We start from the raw sequence: 24971 nt of genomic DNA, 5'->3' as shown, positions 1-24971 counted from the left end.
CTCATTTTTGATTCCTGGAGGATTAAGCAAAATCCTATTATAGAAGTGAAGAATATTAATCCCCTCATATTTTATTCGTGAGAGGAAATAGCCCTGAATATCTCTAACTTCAGAACAAGAATCAGAAAAATTGGATTTTAGAGTGAACTTACATTTTATGCAACCAATCTCGGTGTCATGGAGCCATACAGCATGGAAATAGACCCTTTGGTCCAACTAGTCCATGCCAACCATGTTCCCAAACTAAACCTTCCTGTGTTTGGTTCACATGCCTCCAAACCTTTCCTATTCATGTACTCATTGAGCATTTTAAACTTTGTAACTGTACCTGCATCCACCACTTCCTCTGGTGGTTCATTGCACGCACTAACCAATCTCTGTGTAAAAATGTTGCTCCTCATGTCCTTTTTAAATCTTTCTCTTCTCACCTTTAAAAAATGTTCTCTAATTTTGAACTTCCCCACCTTAAGGAAAAGACCTTTGCTATTCACCTTATTAGTATCCCTCATGATTTTATAAACCTCTCTAAGGTGACCCCTCAACCACCTATGCTTCAGTGAAAAATGTCTCAGCCTATCCAGCCTACTTTTATGACTCAAATCTTCCATTCCTGGCAACAAAATGCTAAATCCTTTCTGAACTCTCTCCAGTTTAATATTATTCTTCCTATAACAGAACGACCAAAACTACATAGAGTACTGCAGAAGAGGCCTCACCAATGCCCTGTACAACAAGAACTGACTTCCCAACTCCTTTACTCAAAGGTCTGAGCAATGAAGGCAAGTGTGCTAAATGCCTTCTTAACCACCCAGGCTACTTGTGAGCCAAATTTTAAAGAATTATGTACCTGAAACCCTGGGTCTCTCTGTTTTACAACACTATCCATTAATTGTACATGTCGCACCCTTGCATTTATCCAAATTCAACTCCATCTGCCACTTCTCAGCCCATTGATCCAATTGATCAAAATCTCTTTGTAATCTTAGATAACCACCTCCCCTGTCCTCTAAAGCACTGATTTTAGTGTCATCTGCAAGCTTATTAATCATGCCTTTTATATTGTCATCCAAATCTTTTTTATAAATGATAAATAAAAGTGGATCCTTTACCAATCCCGATGGAACACCACTGGTCACAGGCCTCCAGTCCAAAAAAAAATCCTCCACACCACCACCCTCTATCTCCTACTGTAAACCCAATTTCTTATCCAATTGGCAAGTGGTGATCTAACTTTATCAATTATTAATTAGTCCACCACACTGAACTTTATCAAAGGCGTTATGAAGGTCCCAGTTAACAGTATCTATCACTCTGCCCTCATCAATATTTATGGTCACATGCTTAAAAAAACTCAATCAAGTTTGTGCGACATGATTTCCCTTGCACAAAACCATGCTGAATATCGTTAACCATTCCTTGCCTCTCCAAATGCATTTAAATCATACCACTGAAGCCTTCAGATTCAGTTCTAGATCCATATCAATTTTAAAGAAAACTAAACTTGCACTTTCATTGGTGGCTACTGCCAATATGTTGCATCTGCATCCAGAAAACCTAAGTGGACAGGGCCAATTACACAAATGACAGCTCAATTTTCCGAAGTCCCTCATTAACGAATGCCTGTAAAAGAGAAATTCAAATTCTGCCAACATATATATAATCCAGAATTGGAATTTTACTTTGCAAAAATATAGTTTTCTTCCTTGCAGGAAAGAGTTATTGATTGGAAGTCAAAGCAGAGGTCAAATGTGTTGGTTTTGTTCATTATCATACAAATTTCTCATTTGCAAAAGCTTTGTTGCATTTCCACATAAATAACAAGCAATCATATAATTTCTCCTGTGAACTTGGTGATGCTGCTTTTCTTCAGTTCTTGAAAAATCACAGAATGCAAATACTTTTTATTTGATATCTATATCTATTGCCCTGTATTCCTGTTTGTAGTTTTTAAATTCTTTCATAATCTTAGTTGCTGTAACTCAGAGTAAAATGTATTGATCTTATTTTGACCATGGATTGGCTAGATAAATTGCAGGTTTGCACAAAAAATAGCAGAATGATGTAAATGGGAATAGTGTACTTTGCTATTGAAATACAAATCAGGTTAAATGAACTAAACCAATTTTTGGTGGTTACTGATGGTTTCTGTAGGATAAAGAAGTGCATGAACAATAACTTATAAATGTATTGTGTGTAAATATTTATGTTTTTTATCATATTTAATTCATTTTGAGCAGCAATCTTTATTTGACTTAAAATATTACTAGTGTCAATTGGCAAGATTACTATCTTAAGAAACACCTGTTAATCAAAACCAGCAATTAATTTAATACAATTTCTAAAGATGGAAAATGATTTTCAATGACCCTTTGTAAAGTATAAAATGAGATATGTAAAAACATGCTCAATGGATAGTGATTGCAGCCCAAGGGCAGATTGCTTGGTATTTTCAGAGTAAGTATTTGTATTGGGAACATTTTCTATGCTTCTGTCACCCTAAGGAGGGTCAAGGGAAATTAGGTGTCTAGAATATGCAAGGAAGCAAAGTGTTTCCTGCATCTATACCTGTTTTTTAAAGACCAAAACATGCTTAAAGACTATAGTTGGAACGGGAATGTTCAGCAATGCTCAAAACAGCTATGGTTTTAATTTTGCTAAATCTGTTTAGTTTTATCAGCGTCTCCCTCTCCCTCTCCCTCTCTCTCTCTCCAGGTACGAGTCCCCTTTCTTTCATATCTGCCTTTATTAATTCTTGATCACCCTCCTTACTCCATCTCCAAATTTTCTTCCCACACTAAGTTTTTAAATATGTTTGTTGCCTCCCAACTCCATGTTCAGCTTTCTCATCACTCAGTTTTGAATACCTTTTATCAGGTACCAATGCTTCCACAGCCCATATCAAAAGCACAAATTACTCCAATCACATACATAAGAACACAAGAACTAAGCAGGAGTAGGCCATCTGGCCCTTCGAGCCTGTTCCGCCATTCAATAAGATCATGGCTGACCTTTTTGTGGACTCAGCTCCATTTACCTGCCTTCTCACCATAATCCTTAATTCCTTCTTTGTTCAAAAAAAAATCCATCTTAGCTTTAAAAACATTGAACTAGAGTCAACTGGGCAGGAAATTCCATAGATTTACAACCCTCTGGGTGAAGAGGATCCTTCTCGATTCAGTATTAAATCTACTCCCTCTAATTTTGAGGCTGTTCCCTCTTGTCCTAGTTTCACTTGCCAATGGAAACATCCTGTCTATGTTTATCTTAACTAGTCCCTTCATAATTTTATAAGATCCCCCCTCATTCTTCTAAATTCCAATGAATATAATTCAAGTCTACTCAGTCTCTCCTCATAAACGCCTCAACTCTGGAATCAACCTAGTGAACCTCCTCTGCATCCCCTCCAGGGGTGCCTTCCTAATTATCTGTTGTATCTGCAGACCAACCTTCTGTGATTCATGCACAAGGACACCCAGGTTCCTCTATAAAGCAGCATGCTGCACCTTTTTAACCATTCAAGTAATAGTCCTTTTCATTGTTACTCCTATCAAAATGGGATGATTTCGCATTTTTTAACATTGTATTCCATCTGCCCGAGCTTTGCTCACTCGCTTAAAGTATCTATTTTCCTCTGCAAAGTTTCACAGTCCTTCTGCACCCTTTGCTCTGCCACTCACCTTCGTGTCATCCACAAACTTTAACACAGTACGTGTGGTCCCCAACTTAAAATCATCTATATAAATTGTGAATAATTGCAGTCCCAACAACACTGATTCATGAGGCATACTAGTTACTGATCACCAACCAGAATAGCGCTCATTTAACCCCACTCTTTGCTTCTTGTTAGTCAACCAATTCTCTATCCATGCTAATAATTTACCTGTAACGCCGTGCATCTTTATTTTATGCAGCTGCCTCGTGTGGCACAAATCACAAATTTATCATTCAAGCCATCAGTAAAATCATTCAAAAACATTGTCAGTTTCCACATATAAGCTGATGACATGATCTCTACCGTACCACCATCTCTCTATCCTCCACAGTCTCTGAATTGTCAGACTGCTGATATGACATTTAGTTAAGAATGAACAGAATTTCCTTGCTTTTGACTCCAGACAATTGTCTCAGGCAGAACCCAGACAATTTGTAACCTTGATGTCATACTTGATTCTGAGGGGAGCTTCTAACTACATATCCATGCCATCACTTAGCTTGTTTCATTCCAACACTGTTGCTTTGCCTAACTCCATCTGCTGTTGCTGAAGTCTTTATTGTTGTTACTTATAAACTGCACTGTTCTGACGCACACCTAGCTGCTCTCCCACCCTTCAATCTCTGACAACCTGAGGTCTTCCAAAACTCTGTGGTCCACATGATAATTTATCAAGTCCTGTTCCTTAATTACCGTTGTCTGATTTCACCCATTTTGGCTCCAGGTTATTTATGCCCCGTTTTTAAATTTCTCATCCTTGCTTTCAAATTCCTTTTTGACAAAGTTTTTGGACCTTTGCCCTCAAATCTCTTTGTTATTCAGTGATAGATTTTGTTTGATAATTCTCTGTAAAACACTTCAAAATGTTTTATTATGTTCAAGGTGTTTTTGACCTGCATTGATCTTTGTCTCCCTCCCATTGGCTGTTCACTTGCTATTTACTTGCTATCTACCAACCAATAATGCATATAAGATGAGTGCAATGAAAATATATCATTACCATTTATAAATCTCAGGAATATATCAAATTTGCACCTAATAATTTAATTTGAAGTCCAGTGGCTTCTGTTACCATGTTGATAACTATGATAGCCATTTTGTGTACTACATCAACCATAAATGGCATTGATATAAAACAATCTACTTTATTTTAAAAAATGACACTTATTTAAAATGCTGCTTGTGAGCCTGATACTATAAATTGTAATAAAGATAACAGAGGTATTTTACTTTGAGGACCCTTTTTTTGAGAAGGTACAGTATATTTTATGTGGGTGTATGCAGTCAAAAGTGGAGGATAAATCAAATATAATCATAATTCTAATAAGCACCTGACTAAAATGTGGACCAGGATAGTAGGTGCGGTACATATTATTTATCTTTTGCATTGAATGCCCACATTTGATGCATAATTATACCATACTGATTTATTAGTCTGATAATTGAAATTGCACTTGTGAATTTAAAGATTTTGATTAGTATTTAATTGAAAGTCAAATATTTAAGTACTGGGAGAAACAAAATCATCTTAGATACTTCTTACTGAAATCTGAATGGAGCATTTATTTCCTGAGTGTCACTCTGATTTATTTCAATTATGCATATAATGGTTTGCCTATGTATAAGCAGTTTACTGAAAAGTTCAGTTAAATTAATATTCCAGATATGTTGGGTGAAATTTTATAGGGGTCTGGGTGATGCAAGCTGTTTGTGTTAAAATCAGCCGAGAAAGTAGGTGACTCTTTTTTCACCATTAAAGAACCCACATGATATCTTTTACGTTTTTCCCAAGTGGTGTGGCAAGTTTCTTAGCCGGCCATAACTAGTTGCCAATTAAGGCGGATTATTGCTTGTTAAATGCCTTGCTAACAGTTTAGCTCACCTCATAATGTTCGCCTTCCTATCTTACGCAATGCACTAAATAAGGTAAATGTCGAGAAATCAACATTTGCTCCAAATGACCTCCAGGTTGGACACAGATCATCAATATCCCAGGGCTATTTCTTAGGTGCCAGCCACATGCATCCCACTTTCACAAACATTGGGATCTGACATGTGCCAGTCTCTAAGAGCCCTCATGGCACATTTCTGATCCACTTATAGGCCACTTCTGTACTTCAGTAATTTATCTTCAGTACTTCAGTATGATAGCACAACCAGCTATCATTGTAATGCTGTAGCAAAAACACTGTGCTCGGGGCATGTACCCAGCTCATGGACTGGACTACACTGTGCAACTCCAGGCCCATTGCTCACTGTCCTCGTGCTCATTCACCCTCCCTGGATGCTCACAGCTACCCTGATTTGTATCACTTTGCCTTGACTTGTGTTTGTGTGCTTTGCCCCTCAGCCAATTCTATCAGGCTCATACTATTGTTGCCTTGTCTTGCTGACCACATAAGGGGTGAGGAACCGAATGTTGGGCAGCCTTGCACCCACCCTGATTTTGTCTGTCCTGCTGTGAGCTGTTTTCCTCCTGGAACAAGAGCAACGCAGATATTATGGGAGCTGAAATTGGGTGGTACAGCTGTTACTTTCCATCCAAGTGGGGAGGTATTCTAATTGAGCGAGTAGGCAACACAAAGGGCATGCAGGATTAGTGGTGTTGGAATGGGTAACAGCAAGTGAGAGAAGTTGTTGCATGCCATAATGAGAGTGGTATGGTGTAGGCTGCCAGTTAATTTCAGAATATCTCAACAGTGGTGAATTAATCCAGGAACAGCTTACAGTAAGTTAAGGATGGAATTGGATGTGAACAATGCCTTGGGGTGGAGTAATTAATGAGACACGTCTGGTTAAACGGGGAGAAAACTTCCTAGACTTTGTTATGGCAGACACTCCAAAAAAGCCCAACGCAACTTGCATTTAACCAAAAACTGTAAGATCCTGTTCATAGCCTTAAATAAATAAATGTGCCTTTGGCATATTTCTTCAAGTTTATAATGGAAATTTAATTCTTCCTTCATATAAAAAAGGTGTTTTTTTTTAAATTGATAGCCAAGTCAAATAATGAAAAGTTTCACATTCGTAACTGACTTCTCTAATTTGCAACACATTTATCTTTTAAAAAACCTTCACGTAGCAAAGTGTAATGAATGGAGTAACGCTGTGATCCTCGAAACACCACAGTACTTAATATTGCATCCATTGTCAACCATGGAAGGTAACTGGAACTGAAAAAGAAAAACTCTATTCAGACAATCATTTCGGATTGAAATGGAGAATTTAAATCTTAATGAGAAAAATAGCATGTTTAATTCTTGAAAACAATTACATTACAACTGAGAACTCTGTAATTCTTTACACATCATTATTTAAGTAAAGGAACTAACTATTGATTCATTTGTGATAACCAATACAAATATCATTTGTACAGTTACGTAGATTAATGCAAGTGATTATTCTGTCACATACTAATGAAATAGCACAGATCCACTGTTTTAGTTATCATATACTATAAATTATACTATTCAATAGAGACAACAATCACTAGAGAAAAAGTACTAGAGAAATTAATGGGGTGAAAGATCGATAAGTCCCTTGAACCTGATGGGCTGCATCCAATTATGTTAATGGAAGTAGCTCGAAAGGCTCACTTGACTGACAGTAAGTGTGGAGGCACTGTCTTATGAGGAGAGGTTGAGTCGATTGGGCCTGTACTCATTGGCATAAAAGAATGAGAGTCAACCTTATTGAAGCATATAAGATTCTTCGAGGACTTGACATGGTAGATGTGGAAAGATTGTTTCCCCTTGTGCGAGAGTCTTGGACCAGAGGACATAATCTCAGAATAAGGCATTACATTTTCAATACAGAGATGAGAAGGATTTTTTTTTCATCTGAGGATTGTGAATCTGTGGAATTCTTTACCATGGAGAGCTGTGGGGGCTGTAGTATTAAGTATATTCAAGGTTGAGATTGACAGATTTTAATCAAGAAGGGAATCAGGAGTTAAGGGGAAAAGACACAAAAGTGGAGTTGAGGATTTTCAGATGGGCTATTATCTCATTAAATGGTGGAGCAAACTCGATGGGCTGAATGACCTACTTCTGTTTCTATGCCTGATGGATTTATGGAAAGTGAAGTTTCCCATTCTTTTGTTCAGATATTGGGCTGGGAAGTAAAAATGTTATATCCCAATAAAAGTTCAGTTGCTGTCTAATGCAGAGTATCTGACTTTCATACCATCCCCATGTTTTAAAATGTTCTACATGTTGTCTACCCTCAAATTCCATAGCGAGCACTGGGGTTTAACAGAGCTCTAAGATTCTACTTTGGTGCCTGGATTTTGCAGAATATGGTTATGCTCAGTACTTAAAATTAGAAGGAAATGAAATAATCAATATGTCCTTTCTACGGATGCCCTAAGAAATATACATTTGTTGATATTAGGTGAGAATTATGCTTGGCAATGATGGGTCTCGAGTTGAAATAGTCAGCTGACACTGATCAGATTCATTGATGAGTAAAGCCACTTAAGTATTATAGTCATGGGGGGGGCTGCTTCTCCAGATGCTATAATTAAGCACAGAGCTGGTATGCTGATTGGAGACAAAAGTTGTGAAGAACAAAAACAATGTTGAATTTTTTAAAAAATATATTATTGAATGCAATGATGACCAGACTCCGGAATCCAAGAAAGGATATTTTCTGTTCTTTTTTTAAATGTGCTTTTGAGTTTATCCAGTGAAGAAATAAAATGAATCAAGAAATTTGTTAGACTGCACCCAAAGGATTATATTTGTGAGCAGTGTCCTAGGGTCTGAACTCATCATTGAACAGGTTCATTAGGTGATGATTACACATCTGATAATGTTTGCAAAATGAGATCCTTCTCACTGTTTTAGCCATTTTATTAAACTTGTTAAGTCTCAACATTTGACATTTTACTCACTCATTTTGGTTGAAAGGCGAAGTATGTTTAACATATTTCATTATGAGAAATAATCGCAACTTGATTTTGAATGAGTTTGTGATGTGCCTCATTCTTTTTAATCATCTAAACCTTGCCCTGAACACTTTCTGAATGTTGATGAGTGCAGCTGTATGTCTATCCTAGAGCTGACACTTAGTAGTATAAAATCTGAAAATAATTGCATTTTCAGCTTATTGGTGAAACGCACATTGAAGCAGTGAGCTCTTTACTCCTCCATACAATTTCATTGTATAGCTTAAATAAGCCTAAAATATGAATTCTGTGAGAGTATTGAAAAAAAGAACTGAACAGTAGAAATTAATCACAATGAAAGGTAGTGAGCAAATAATTCAAGAATTTCTTGTGTGTGTCTCTTTTCACAAACTATGTTTATAATAGTGAATAACACAACTTGTCAGAATGGCTGTCTATTTAAAAGTATGCCACATCATGTGGCATGAAAATCAAATGCTGTGTAGTATAATATGCTACTGTCTAATATCATATAACGAAGTTACATTATGTTACATATAAAGAAGTTTTTCAACAGCTCCATGCACATTTTATCCATCAATTTCTTTAAAGTAAATTTTGCACTTATTCACTAATTCTTGGACACATGAAAAAGTGTGCATGTATACTATATTGCTGACTCCCAAAAATTGTTACTTCCATATAATCTTATATTCACATCATGGATGTTGCCCAAGTCTCATACTTGAAAAAGGCCCAAGGAAATAATATAATGACGTCGTGGTGCAGAAGGCACAAGAGTATTTCAGTCACTCTTGTCAGAGTCATGTCAATCGTTGTTTCCCCTGCCTAAAGTCATCATTTATTTCAGCATCTACATTCAGAAAGCACATCTACAAATCTGAAAGCAATAAAACAGTTCAGTACCTAATTTAGTTTGACTTCTCATTCATCCAAGAAGTCAATTTCAAACCAAAACCCAAGCTTCATGCCTAAAACTAGAGCTTTAATGTCTTTGCACTTTGTTCATGGTCAACTCCCATATCCATCTTTGTTTTATTTCAGTACTGGGAAAAGTATGAATGAAACATTGCCCTACAGGTATAGAATAAGTAACTTAAAGCCTTTAATTTCTAATATGTGATCCAAGTATTTGTCCACAAGACTTTCCATAGGAAGATGCAAAAGCTGTAAAAGCAACTTTTCCTCAGGGTAGGGATGCATGAGTGATGTTTCTGCAAAGGTCGCCTGGCTGCATCAAGACCTGCTTACTTTAGTTGATGTTGAGAATATTTTCTAATTTGTTGAAACAAAGGATTGCAGGGCACTGCTCGTAGAAGTAAAATTATTCTGCTGCTTAATATGCAAATGAGTCTCAATTCATTACTTCACAGATCACTTCAAAAGGTTCATCAACAATTCCAGTTGATTCAAGATTTAATAGATAATAGATTTGGCTCTATCACAATATAATGATAAAGAAAATACATCCTTTTATAACGTGATGAGCGTTGCAGTCACTAATCCCAAGGCTGACAATATTTTTGGTTTTAATGTAGAAGTAGCAAATTAATTTCAGGTCAACCTGAGAAATAAAATTCCATACAAATTACCAAATGTGAATTAGGAGCAGAAGTAGGCTTTTCAGCTCCTTGACCTTGCTCCGTCATTCAGCATGGCTGATCTATTGTGACCTCAATAGACATTCCTACATAGCCCTGATGACCTTTGAGTCCCTTGTGAGTGAAAAATCTGTCTGCCTCTGCTTTGGGAATATTCAATGGCCTTTCCTTCGGTGTGGTCTGGGGAAGAGATTTAGTAAAGACTCTCAATATGCAGAGAGACAAAAACTCTCCTCCTCTGTGTCTTAAATGGAAGCTGCCTTATTTTTAAACTGTGCCACTTAGTTCCACTCTCTCCCAGGTGGAGAAACATCATTTCAATAGCCATGCTGTCAAGTCCTCTGAGGATTTCAGGAATTTTATCAATAAAATGACCTCTCATTCTTCTTAACTCCAATAGATGTGGGCTTGGCTTTCCAACCTTTCCTTATAAAATAGTGCCCATTGCCATCAGTTGGGTGAATCTTATCTAAAATGCTTCTAGCGAATTATATCCTCTCTTACATAAAGGAGACCAAACACTACAGAGTATTTCAGGTGTGTCCTCACCAGCACACTGTTGCAAAATTTCCAACATTTTATATTCCATTTCTTGCAATAAATTACAATATTCTATTTGTCTTCCTAATCATAGTACTTATATATATATACTAATTTTATGTAATTCAAGTACCAAATCCCTTTGTACTTCAGAGTTCCAGAATATCTCTCCATATAACTAATATGATACTTTTCTACTCTTCTTGCCAAATGCCCAAATGCCAAATTCTTGACCATTCACTTAATCTATCTATATCTCTTTGCAGATTTCTTATGTCCTCTTCACAAGTTCACACACTTCTGTTCCTTTATCCAAGCTATTAATATAATTTGTGAATAGTTGAGGGTTCAGCATGAATTCTTGTGGCTTTCCACTCCTCATAACTTGTCATCCCAAAAATGAGCCATTTATGTCTACTCTGTTTCCTGTTAGCTAAATAATCCTCTATATTTGCTAATAGATTACCATGAACTTTTATTTTACATAGTAATCTTTGATGTGGTACCTTGTCAATGTCTCCTGAAAATTCAAGTACAGCAGGTTCCCCTTTATCTACATGTTATTTCCTCAAATGATTCCAATGAGTTAGTCAGACATGACTTCCCTCTCATAAACCAAGTTGAACCTGCCTGAGTTGCCCTGTGATTTGCAAAGTGCCCTGCTATATCCTCACGAATAAAAGGTTCCCACATTCCATTTTGCCAACCTTCCTGTCTCTGAACTCTACCTCACTCACCTTTTTTAAGATTAGATTTTGATGAGTTTCGTAAGACAATAATCATTTTGGAGAACACTTAATCAGTTCAGCAAGAGCCCTTGATGCTTAATTTGGTGTAACCAGAGCCATTAACACATCATTGTGAGGCTGAAAAAGTTCTGTTCATCATGATGTCATGATGATAAGACATCAAATGGTTAAATGCCTCTACCCACTCATGATCGTTTCAGAGTTTTGGGTATATAAATTGAAAAGTATTTGTTACAAGATGTAATGTAGGTACCATGGTAGAGTTCCAAAAAAAACTTGAAATAGACTGTACAAATTAACTTTTACCATTGTTAAAGTAGCAGTTCTTTGAATACATGCCTGTTATGTCAGTCTGCTGCTCATGAAAATTATAAATTGCAACATGTGAATTTTTTTGTAAAGTTTAAGAAATGTGGATGAGTACTTTAAAAGTGGGCCTTGAAGGAATATTGATTGTTGTGATTTGTTGTTTACTCAAGCTACAGTGCCAAATGACGAACGTTAATACAATATCTGAATTGTGTAATTAATCATTCATGTGAAAGCCATGTAAATGTTAAAATGATATGGGCAAAAACATTGAGAAGATTTTAACTAAGTGATCTTAGAACCACCATGCAAGTCAAAGGGTAAAAAAAACTTAATTCCAGATATATTAAAATATCCAAGTAATGAAATGATGCAACTTAACAATTATAATTATCTGAAATAATAGTAATTTTGTTTTAAGCATTGTAGCAGTTACATCATTTTACATGGATACTGAATGTTACAGGGAAAATGAAGAATGCTGGGGATATTTTAGACCTGATGGATTATAAAAGGTTCAACAGAATGTATATAAATGTGGCACGGTGGCACAGTTGTTAGCACTGCTGCCTCACAGTGCCAGAGACCCGGGTTCAATTCCTGCCTCAGGCGACTGACTATGCAGAGTTTGCACATTCTCCCCGTGTTTGCGTGGGTTTCCTCCGGGTGCTCCAGTTTCCTTCCACAGTCCAAAAATGTGCAGGTTAGGTGAATTGTTCATACTAAATTGTCAATAATGTTCAGGGATGTGTAGGTTAGGTGCATTAGTCAGGGGTAAATGAACATAGATCAATACAGCGCAGAACAGGCCCTTCGGCCCACGATGTTGTGCCGAACATTTGTCCTAGCTTAAGCACCCATCCATGTACCTATCCAATTGCCGCGTAAAGGTCGCAAATGATTCTGACTCTGCCGCTCCCACAGGCAGCGCATTCCATGCCCCCACCACTCTCTGGGTAAAGAACCTACCCCTGACATCCCCCCTATACCTTCCACCCTTCACCTTAAATTTATGTCCCCTTGTAACACTCTGTTGTACCCGGGGAAAAAGTTTCTGACTGTCTATCTATTCCTCTGATCATATTATAAACCTCTATCAAGTCACCTCTCATCTTTCGCCGTTCCAATGAGAAAAGACCTAGCACTATCAACCTATCCTCGTACGACCTATTCTCCATTCCAGGCAATCTTCTCTGCACCCTCTCCAAAGCTTCCACATCTTTCCTAAAGTGAGGCGACCAGAACTGCACACAGTACTCCAAATGTGGCCTAACCAAGGTCCTGTACAGCTGCAACATCACTTCACGACTCTTGAATTCAATCCCTCTGCTAATGAATGCTAATACACCATAGGCCTTCTTACAAGCTCTATCCACCTGAGTGGCAACTTTCAAAGATCTATGAACATAGACCCCAAGATCCCTCTGCTCCTCCACCTTACTAAGAACCCTACCATTAACCCTGTATTCTTATTTGTCCTTCCAAAATGGACAACCTCACACTTGACAGGGTTGAACTCCATCTGCCACTCCTCAGCCCAGCTCTGCATCATATCTAAATGTCTTTGCAGCCTACGACAGCCCTCCTCACTATCCACAACTCCACCAATCTTCATATCATCTGCAAATTTACTGACCCACCCTTCGACTCCCTCTTCCAAGTCATTAATAAAAATTACAAACAGCAGAGGACTGATCCCTGCGGAACTCCACTTGTAACTGGGCTCCAGGCTGAATATTTACCATCTACCACCACTCTCTGACTTCGACCGGTTAGCCAGTTTTCTATCCACTGGCCAAATTTCCCTCTATCCCATGCCTCTTGACTTTCCGCATAAGCCTACCATGGGGAACCTTATCAAATGCCTTACTAAAATCCATGTACACTACATCCACTGCTCTACCCTCATCCACATGCTTGGTCACCTTCTCAAAGAATTCAATAAGACTTGTAAGGCAAGACCTACCCTTCACAAATCCGTGCTGGCTGTCCCTAATCAAGAAGTGTCTTTCCAGATACTCATAAATCCTATCCCTCAGTACCCTTTCCATTACTTTGCCTACCACTGAAGTAAGACTAACTGGCCTGTAATTCCTGGGGTTATCCCTATTCCCTTTTTTAAACAGGGGCACAACATTCGCCACTCTCCAGTCCCCTGGTACCACCCCCGTTGACAGTGAAGACGAAAATATCATTGCCAACGGCTCTGCAATTTCCTCTCTTGTTTCCCACATAATCCTAGGATATATCCTGTCAGGCCCGGGGGACTTGTCTATCCTCAAGTTGTTCAAAATGCCCAACACTTCCTTCCTAACAAATATCTCTTCTAGCTTACCAGTCGGTTTCACAATCTCCTCTTCAACAATATGGTCCCTCTCGTTTGTAAATACTGAAGAAACGTACTCATTCAAGACCACTCCTATCTCTTCCGACTCAATACACAGTCTCCCACTACTGTCCTTAATCGGACCTACCCTTGTTCTCGTCATTCTCATGTTTCTCACATACGCATAAAATGCCTTGGGGTTATCCTTGATCCTATCCGCCAAAGATTTTTCAAGCCCTCTCTTAGCTCTCCTAATCCCTTTCTTCAGCTCCCTTCTGGCTATCCTGTATCCCTCCAATGCTCTGTCTGAATCTTGTTTCCTCAACCTTATGTAAGCCTCCTTCTTCCTCTTTACAACCTCCCTCATCAACCAAGGTTCCCTCACACGACCATCTCTTTCCTGCCTGACAGGTACATACATATCAAGAACACATCGTATCTGTTCCTTGAAAAAGTTCCACATTTCCACGACATCCTTCCCTGACAGCTTATGCTCCCAACTTATGCTCCTCAGATCCTGTCTTACAGCATCGTATTTACCCTTCCCCCAATTGTAAAACCTACCCTGTTGCACGCACCTCTCTCTCTCCATAACCAAGGTGAAAGTCACAGAATTGTGGTCACCATCACCAAAATGTTCACCCACTAATAAGCCCATCACTTGTCCCAGTTCGTTACCAAGTACCAAATCCAATATGGCCTCCCCTCTGGTCGGACAATCTACATGCTGAGTTAGAAAAGCTTCCTGGACACATTGCACAAACACCGCCCCATCCAATCTACTTGATCTAAAGAGCTTCCAATCAATATTTGGGAAGTTGAAATCGCCCATGACTACTACCCTGTGGCTTCTGCACCTTTCCAAAATCTGTTTCCCAATCTGTTTCTCCACATCTCTGCTGCTATTGGGGGGCCTATAGTAAACACCCAACAAGGTGACTGCTCCTTTCCTATTTCTGACTTCAGCCCACACTACCTCCAAAGGCGGATCCCCCTCGAACTGCCTTTCTGCAGCCATTATATCATTTCTAATTAGCAACACCACCCCCCCCCCCCCCTCCTTTTTTACCACCCTCCCTAATCTTACTGAAACATCTGTAACCAGGAACCTCCAACAACCATTCCTGTCCCTCTTCTATCCACGTTTCCGTGATGGCCACAACATCGTAGTCCCAGGTACCGATCCACGCCTTAAGTTCACCCACCTTATTTCTGATACTCCTTGCGTTGAAGTATACACACTTGAACCCATCTCTGTATCCGCAAGTATTCCCTGTCAGTGCTACCTTCTCCACAGCCTCCCTACATTCTTGGACATCCTGACAAACAGCTAGCCTACTTGCTGGACTACAAGTCCGGATCCCATCCCCCTGCCAAATTAGTTTAAACCCCCCCGAAGAGTGCTAGCAAACCTACCTCCCAGGATATTGGTGCCCTTCTGGTTCAGGTGCAACCCATCCTGCTTGTACAGGTCCCACTTTCCCCAGAATGCAATCCAATTGTCCAAATACCTGAAGCCCTCCCTCCTACACCATCCTTGCAAAATGCTGGGGATATTTTAGACCTGATGGGTTATAAAAGGTTCAACAGAATGTATATAAATGTGGGTGGCATGGTGGCACAGTTGTTAGCACTGCTGCCTCACAGTGCCAGAGCCCCGGGTTCAATTCCCGCCTCAGGCGACTGTGGAGTAATAGGGTTGGGGAATGGGTCTGGGTGGGTTACTTCTCGGAGAGTTAGTGCTGATTTGCTGGGCGGGATGGCCTGTTTCCGCACTGTAGGGGTTCTAAAACCACATTAGAATCTGCACATTCTCCCCATGTCTGCGTGCGTTTCCTCCGGGTGCTCTGGTTTCCTCCCACAGTCCAAAATGTGCAGGTCAGGTGAATTGGCCATGCTAAATTGCCCGTAGTGTTAGGTGCAGGGGTAAACGTAGGGGAATGGGTCTGGGTGGGTGCGCTTCGGCAGGTCGGTGTGGACTTGTTGGGCTGAAGGGCCTGTTTCCACACTGTAAGTAATCTAATCTAATCTAATCTAATAACATCGCCACAAAGGTTAAATTAAAAAACAATTAAGAGAAATATCTTCAACAGAAAATAACGAGAATACGGAAGTGGTTGAAACAGTAGCATCGACATATTTAAAGGGGTGACTTGAGGCATAGACAGGGAGAAAGAAATGGAAGATATGAGTACTGTGGGAGAAGTAACTTGTGATAGGAGACTGTGTGTTATAAATATACACTCGTAAAATCTTATGCCTTGTTTCTGTGCATGGGTTATTTGAATTAATGAGTTCCACCTTTTGACGATTCTGTGCTTTCCTATTGGAAAAGTAAATGTATAGCAATGGATAGAAAAACAACTACCCATGCCGAAATAGCAGCAGTAAAATATGTAAACACACAATTTATTATTATGATGTGGAGGTGCTAGTGTTGGACTGGGGCAAAGTTAAAAAATCTCTCAACACCAGGTTATGATCCAACAGGTTTACACTGTATTTTGAAGTACAAACTTTCAGAGTGCTGTTCCTTCATCAGGTAGCTGCTTGTACTGACCTGTGTCTTTGTTATTGATCCTAAATGTTTGCATATGAACATTAAGAGACATTGTTTAATGAAGAAATGTGATACATATTGAAAATACATATTAGACACCAACATACACTCCCACACATAAACACATTCTCACACACACGCACTCATATACCTATATATAATATCAATAGATGGGAACACTGCAAACTATGAAATTTTGGAAACTTTGTCTGTGGTTGAAGTTGTTTTTTTCCCTTCATTTAACTTGTCTATGAAAATATTCTTTTGAAGGAGCTATTGATCATAGAAAAATCACCCTAATGAAAAAGAATCTTGAATAAGAAAGCAATCTTTAAATTGTTTCTGGTGCTAACGGAGAGCTCTGAGATATTACATGACATTTAAATTCTATCCACTGAGAATCAGAGTTGGTAGAATGAAATTAATGATGGCTTTCATGACACTGATACTATTTCTTCAGAACCCTGCAGTGGTCATGGAGATAACTTCCATTACATGGAATATTGCCCTAGGCATTAGAACAGCAAGCGCTCTATTGATTTTGGATTTCTAAAAGGTTTTTGTGTTGGGTACATCTCGCAGAGAAACATTAATATCAAAATGCATGCCTAAAAGTTGAGTAACATGAGTGATTTAAAAAAGAAAGTTATACAATGGTGAGGCATTGGAATGGAATTATATCAGAGATAATTTTGACAGGTAAAATATCCAGTTGTGTCATGCATATTATGTTGGCAGAAAACCAGTTGTTGACATCACATTGTATTCTCCCATAATACGTTATATTTGCTGAAGTATTCACAAAAATATACTTCAGAATGATTAGGGACACATTGGGAAGCAAGGATTTGATCAGAACAAGTGGTGTTCATTTCCAAAATTCCATTAGAGATGAATTGCAGAAGGTAAAGAAGTGATGATAATTATAGCAGACTTCAGTGTCTCAGTTGCAGCATTTAGGCAATGGCGACCATTACAGCTCAATCAGGATCTATACTCTGATCCCATGATAATTACTGCCTCACTTGTCCATTGAACAGTGACATGTTAATGGGGCATTGCATCCAACAATTGATTTTTTTTTGTTTTGAAAACCATTTGATCAAACACAAATGTTAACTACTTTTCTTCCATTTATCAGCACCTCTAATAGTAGTCATTCAACAACATGCACCTTACCTTATAATCAAAGATGTAATAACTACTTTCCTTGAAGTTTTCAAGAAAAATCGATCTTTATCTCCAACCAGTGATGCACGAAATTGTACACATGCCCATCTCTGAATTTCAAAAACCTGTTGTCTGCCAGGCAGTTTAACTGTCACATAAAATAGCTCCTCGCCTTTATTATGGTGAACATTTAATGTTAAAGTTGTAAGATGAATCTCTCATCCTTTGTTTTACTCTTTGTGTTGGACTGACCCAGTACTTTATTCTTCTGTGACCTTAGCCACGATCGTGAGAATCATCCTAATGTACAGCCTATCTGGCTTATCATTTTTCAGTTTTATGCATCCAGCATTCATTCAACCCCATGAATAATCACAGTCTGCCCTTTGTTTTAAAATAGATGGTCTGTCATGCTGCTCCTGAGGAAACTAAAAATGGAAACAATTGATCTAAGCAATAAACATAACTGAAAGCAATCTTTTGGGACCACAAAGTACTTCTTTTCAGGATGATTAAAGGATTCAGATTTTTTTGAACAGTCAACCCTTATGCTAAAGCCTTTCAAAGCATTGACTTCTCTTTGGTGCATGTACCTATAAATCCCTTAATGCTTTGCTACCTGGAGGAGGAGCCTTCATGTTCTGGAATGCTGGTTGGTCAAATAAATAGTTCCCAAAGGAATCTTTTGTGCCTTGTTTCGTACTCTTCAGTCTTTGTTGACAGTGTTGTTTTATTGTTTGAATTAGAATCTTCATGTCACACTCCCATCCCTTTGACTCTCTCACATAACTCATTCACACCTGTTTCTGTTTGGTCAGGGTGTGAAAAGAATTCTGTGAAGGATTGTTTCTCCAGTTCACGATGGGGTCAGACTTTCCAACATCACAAAAAACAAATACTAAAAAGACAAAGTGAACGTGATGCCAGAACCTGATAAAAAGCCATCGCAGGAAGTTCCCATGTTAAGGGCTTGGATGGTGACGAATTTGTTAAATGTGTTCAAGAAAATATTCTTTATCAATATAATTTAGCAGGTATGGTTAGTAAGTTTGCAAATGATACAAAAATTGGTGGTACGGCGAATGAAAGATGAAGAAAGTTATCTAAGATTACAAAGAGATCTTGATCAATTGGGTCATTGGGCTGAGAAGTCACAGATGGAGTTTAATTTGGATAAATGCAAGGTATTGTATTTTGGTAAAATGAACAAGAGCAGGATTACAGACAGACCTACAAACCACCCTCAGATCCCTTAACAGAACAGAGGGCTAAGAAGGCGTTTTGCATGCTAACTTCATTGCTCTTACCATTGAGTATAGGAGTCAGGGCATCACGTTGAGACATCATATTGAGGTTGCACAGGACATTGGTGAGGCTACTTTTGGAGTACTGTATGCAGTTCTGGTCTCCCAGGTCTAGGAAGGATATTATTCAATTGGAGAGGGTTCAGAAAAGATTTACAGAATATTGCTGGGACTGGAGAGTTTAAGAATTAATAATAGGCTGGATAGGCTAGGAACTTTTTTCACTAGACCATAGAAGATTGCGAGGTGAGGTTACTGAGGTTTTTAAAATCTTGAGGGGCACAGATAAGGTGAATAGCAAAGGTCTTTTCTCTAGGATGGGAGAGTTCAAAACTCGGGGACATATTTTTAAGGTGAGAGGAGAAAGATTTAAAAGGGATGTGAGGTGTAGCTTTTTCACAGAGGGTGGTTTATATGTCGAATGACGTGCCAGAGAAAGTGGCAGATGCAGGTACAGTTATACCATTTAAAAGATATTTGGACAGATACATGAATAAGAAACATTTGGAGGGCTATCGGCCAAAGGTAGTTTAGTTTGGAAAACATGATCGGCATGGATGGGTTGAACCAAAGGGTCTGTTTCGATGATGTATTACTCTGTTTCAAAAAAGAATGGGGAAACTGAATCCAAATTCCTTCTTTAAATAAACTTGGTAATTAGTCTTTCTATTGGAATGTAATTGCTTTACTACAGGGCTATTTAGATTCTTAAGTCTTTTTGCTGTCTGTTCCTATCCAAACACAATTACGAACAGTGGACTTGAGTGAATCCAACTTTGTTTTAGTTTGTATCAAAGAAGCAGTGATATACCTAAACACAGTGTTGGAAACAAATTGTGTAAGCAACCCAGATTTTGCATGATCCAATTAACTAATGCGACTGCTTCATAGCTGAAAATAAATTTTGATGTAACTAGAATCTTAGATATTTTTGATTCTAAACATCAGTCACTGCTTGCTGTGAACACAGAACAGTACACCACAGGAATAGACCCTTCAGCCCACTATAGGCAGAAGTGGGTACTACAGATGCTGGAGATTAGAATCAAGGTTAGAGTGGTACTGGAAAAGCACAGCAGGTCAGGCAGCATCCGAGGAGCAGCAAAATCAACGTTTTGGGCAAAAGCTCTTCATCAGGAATGAGGCTGGGAGCCTCAGGGGTGGAGAGATAAATAGGAGGGGGTTGGGGCTGGGGAGAAGGTAGCTGAGAGCGCAATAGGTGGATGGAGGTGGGGTTGAAGGTGATAGGTCAGAGAGGAGGGTGGAGCAGATAGGTGGGAAGGAAGATTGACAGGTGGCAGGTCATTAGCCTACCATGTTTGTGCTAACCATGATTTCATTCTAAACTAATCCCATCTGCTTGCATATGGCCTAGATACCTGTATTCCTTGTCTGTTCATGTGTCTGTCTAAATACCTCTTAAAAGTTGCTATCATATCTGCCTCTAACACCTCCTTTGGCAGCATATTGCAGGCACTTACCATGCTCCGTGTTTAAAAAATCTTGCTTCGGCCATCCCCTTTAAACTTTCCTCATCTCACCTTAAATTTATGCCCAACAGTATTTGCACCCTGGGGAAAAGATTCTAACTATCAACTCTATCCATGCCTCTAATAATTTTATTTACTTCTATTAGGTCACTCCTCAGGCTCCAAAGCTAGAGCAAAATTATCTAAGTTTATCCAGGTTTTTCCTTATAGCTCCAACACAGGCAACATCCTAGTAAATCTCTTTTGCACCCTCTTCGAAGCCTCCATATCCTTTCTATAGTGTGGCAAGCAGAACTGCACCCAATAGTCTGAAGTCTTTTATAGCTGTAATCTGACTTGGTAACGTTTATGCTTAATGCCACAACAGATGCCGTACACTTACTTTACCACCTTATCCAATTCCTTATCTGCTTGTGTTTTCACTTTCAGGGAACTATGAACTTGCACCCCAGGATTACTCTGGATATCAGAGCAATTAAGGATCTGACTATTTATTGTATGCTTTTCTCTTGAATTTGACTTCTCAAAATGCATCACTGCACCCTTGTCCAGATTGGCCTAGTAGCACTACTGCTCACCTCAGTCCAGAGACACAGGTAATGTTCTGGGGACCTAGGTTCAAATCTAAGATGACAGATGGTGAAATTGAATTCAATAAAAATCTGAAATTAAGGAAATAATGATGACCACAAAACCATTGCCAATTATCAGACTAACCCATCTAGTTCACTAATATCCTCTAAGGAAAGAAACTATAATCGTTACTGGGTCAAGCCTACATGTGGCTCCAGAACCACTGCAATGTGGTTGACACTTAACAGCCCTTTGCAATGGCCAATAAGGGCTAGCTTAGCTATTGATGCCCACATTCCCATGAACAAATATAAAAAAAATTAAACTCCAACCGCCATTTCTCTGCCCAACTTTCTAACTAAGACCATAAGACATAGGAGTGGAAGTAAGGCCATTCGGCCCATCGAGTCCACACCGCCATTCAATCATGGCTGATGGGCATTTCAACCCCACTTACCCGCATTCTCCCCGTAGCCCTTAATTCCTCGAGACAACAAGAATCTATCAATCTAACTGATCTGTATCCTACTGTATACTTTAACAACCTTTCTCACTATCCGCAACTCCATCAATTTTCATATCATCTGCAATTTACTAATCAGACTACCTAAATTTTAATCCGAATTATTTATACATTACAAACAACAGAGGTCCCAGATCCTTATGGAACCCCACTGGTCATAGACATCCAGTCACAAAAATATCTTTCCACAACTAACCTCTGATTTTAATGACCAAACCAATATCCAACATTGATCTCATGTGGCTTAATCTTCTGGACCAGCCTACCATGAAAGACTTTGCCAAATGCTTTTGTAAAGCTCACATAGACAACATTCACGGCATGCTGGCTAAGTGATCAGCACTGCTGCCTCACAGCACCAGGAACCCAGATTTGATTCCAGCCTCGGGTGACTGTCTGGAGTTTGCACATTCCTCCCGTGTCTGCATGGTTTCCTCTGGGTGCTCTGGTTTCCTCCCACATTCTGAAGATGTGCAGGTAAGGTGAATTGGCCATGCTAAATTGTCCATGGTGTTCAGGGATGTGTAGGTTCAGTGCATTAGTCAGGGGTAAATGTAGAGAAATAGGTTCAGGGAATGGATCTGGGTAGGTTACTCTTCAGATGGTCGGCGTGGAGTTGTTGGGCCGAAGGGCCTGTTTCCACACATAGGGATTCTATGATCTATGACTGCACTAAAATCATTAATCATCTTCATCACTCCTTAAAAAACTCAAATCAGGTTTGTGAGACAAGACCTTCCCCATGCAAAGTCATGCTGACTATCCTAATAAGTCCATTATTTTCCAAATGCAAGTAAATCCTGTCCCTAAGAATCTTCTCCAGTAATTTCCACTGATGTAAGGTACACCAGCCTATAATAAGCTTGATTATCCTTGTTGCTGTTCCGAAAGAAAAGAACAACATTGGCTATTCTCTAATCTTCTGGGACCTTGCCTGTGGCTAAAGAAGATACAAAGATCTCTTTCAAGGTCCCAGCAATCTCCTCCCTTGCCACCCTAAGTATCCTGAGATAGATCCCATCAGGCCCTGGGCATTTAACTACTTTAAGTTTTTTATAAGACTCACAACAATATTCTTTGTAAATACTGAGATGAAGTTTTCATTAAAGACCTCACCCACTTCCTCTGGCTGCATGCATAAATTCCTTCCTTTGTCCTTGAATAGCTACCCTTTCGCTAGCTACCCTCGTGCTCCGAACATACATATAAAATGCATTGGTTTTCTACTTAGTCTGACATGCCAAGGACATTTCATGGCCCCTTTTAGCCCTCCAAACTCCTTATTTAAATTCTTTCCTATTTCCTTTACAGTCCTCAAAGACCTTGTCTGATGTTAGTTTCCAAAAACTTATATATTCTTTGGGTTTTTTTTCGATTAAACCTTCAATATCTCTGGTCATCCAGGGTTCTTGAACCTTGCTGACTTATACTTTCACCCTCACAGGAAAATGCTGGTCCTTATCTCTGAGCAGCTATCATTTAGAACACTCCCACATGTCAGATATGGCTTTACCCTCAAAAGCTGCCACCAATCTAATTTCTCCTGTTCCTGCCTAATACTATTGTAATTAGTCTTCCCCCAATTTAGCACTTTCACCTGAGGACCAGTCTTCTCCTTATCCATAAATACTTTAAAACTTATGGAATTATGATCACTGTTCTCAAAATGCTTCCTCACTAAAAGTTCAATCACTTGGCCAGGTACATTCCATAATATAAGATCTAGCATGGCACCTTCTTTGGTTGCACTATCTAAATATTGTTTCAGGAAACGCTCCTGGATGTAGCTCATGAATTTTGCCCCATCTAAGCCTCTGGCAATAAGGGAATGCCAGTCAATATTGAGGAAGTTAAAACTACCCACTATAACAAATCTGTTGTTTTTGTATCTTTCCATGATCTGCCTGCATATGTGTTCCTCTATCTTTTGCTGGCTATTGGGAGGCCTACTGTACAACCCCCATCATAGTGATTGCACCTTTCTTATCCTTGCTGGATGAGCCCTCCAAGATGTCCTCTCTTAGTATAGCTGTGACATTCTCCTTAATCTTTAATACAACTCCCCTGCCCCATCTATCAAGCCTGAAATGTCTAAACCCTGGAATGTTGAGCTGTCAGCCCTGCCCTTCTCTCAAACAACTTTCTCTCATGGCTACAACATTGTGATTCCATGTACTAATTCAGGCTCTAATTCATCTGCCTTATCTGTTATATACCTTACATTAAAACAAATATACTTCAAACCACCAGTCCTGCTGGGGTCATTAGCCTGACCCTGCATGTTCTTTTTATTGGACATACTTGACTTCACCTTTACCTTCTTGTGAATCAGTCGACATGCTGACTTACTCTTTTAGTTCCTCCCCCACCGACCATCATGCTAGTTTAAAACCTCTCAAGTGAAGCTAAATTAAAAAGTTTGCAAAGTATAGGTAGTATAGATTATTAGTTGGGCAAAATTAGTTTGTAAATTCCTGTTTAGATCTTTTCAAAGTTAATATGTAAATGGAGAACCAACTTAACAAGCTAAACTTGAGGGCGAAAAGCTATCATGATTAACATTTAAATTGCAATGCTTTCAGAGCACACTGGTTATTAAAAATAAAAACAAACATAACTGAAATTTTTTTTGTTGTTTATTCATCTTTTCACAACACAAGTCTAGAAGTAAAAGCATAAGGAATCATGGTGTAAAACAGCCAATTAACTTTTAAAACCTGTTCCTTCTATGTGGTGCATATCCAATCTATCTTTTTATTAAACCTTTGAAGTGAAAATTCTAATACTCCATGATCTTCGTAGATACAACAACAAAACATTTGTCTATTCACATTTATACAAATTAATTGTGACCGGCTTTTTATTAAAACCCCGCTTTAATTACAGTAATTGCCATGATCCAGATATTTTTATGATTCAGCTTATAATCTAACTTCAAAAATTTTCAAACTTACTACTGGAGATCATGGCATACAATACAACTCAATTTTTTGGGCACATTGATACATATTTAAGCGGATACTCAGTATTTAAACAAACTGCCTCTGCCACCACCTTTTTTTTAACCTGTAGTTACATGTTTAGGGCTATACTTGCATTGGAATTGGCTTCAGTTTTTCGGCTCAGAGAAACATATTGAGAATACATGGGATCAAACACGCAATAAGATGGGCAGAATTTTCTAGGTTGGCCTGGAGCTTTTGGA

General features: G+C 38.9%; 1 protein-coding gene across 2 annotated transcripts in view; it reads left to right on the top strand.

Moving 5' to 3' along the window:
- atrnl1b (attractin-like 1b) overlaps nt 1-24971 on the top strand; it is a 928830-nt gene that overhangs the window by 755703 nt on the left and 148156 nt on the right. The gene's annotated exons all lie outside the window — the stretch shown is intronic.

The sequence above is a fragment of the Chiloscyllium punctatum genome, chromosome 38 (assembly GCF_047496795.1).
Source record: "Chiloscyllium punctatum isolate Juve2018m chromosome 38, sChiPun1.3, whole genome shotgun sequence".
Classification (NCBI taxonomy): domain Eukaryota; kingdom Metazoa; phylum Chordata; class Chondrichthyes; order Orectolobiformes; family Hemiscylliidae; genus Chiloscyllium; species Chiloscyllium punctatum.
This window is presented reverse-complemented; position numbering and strand designations above follow the sequence as displayed.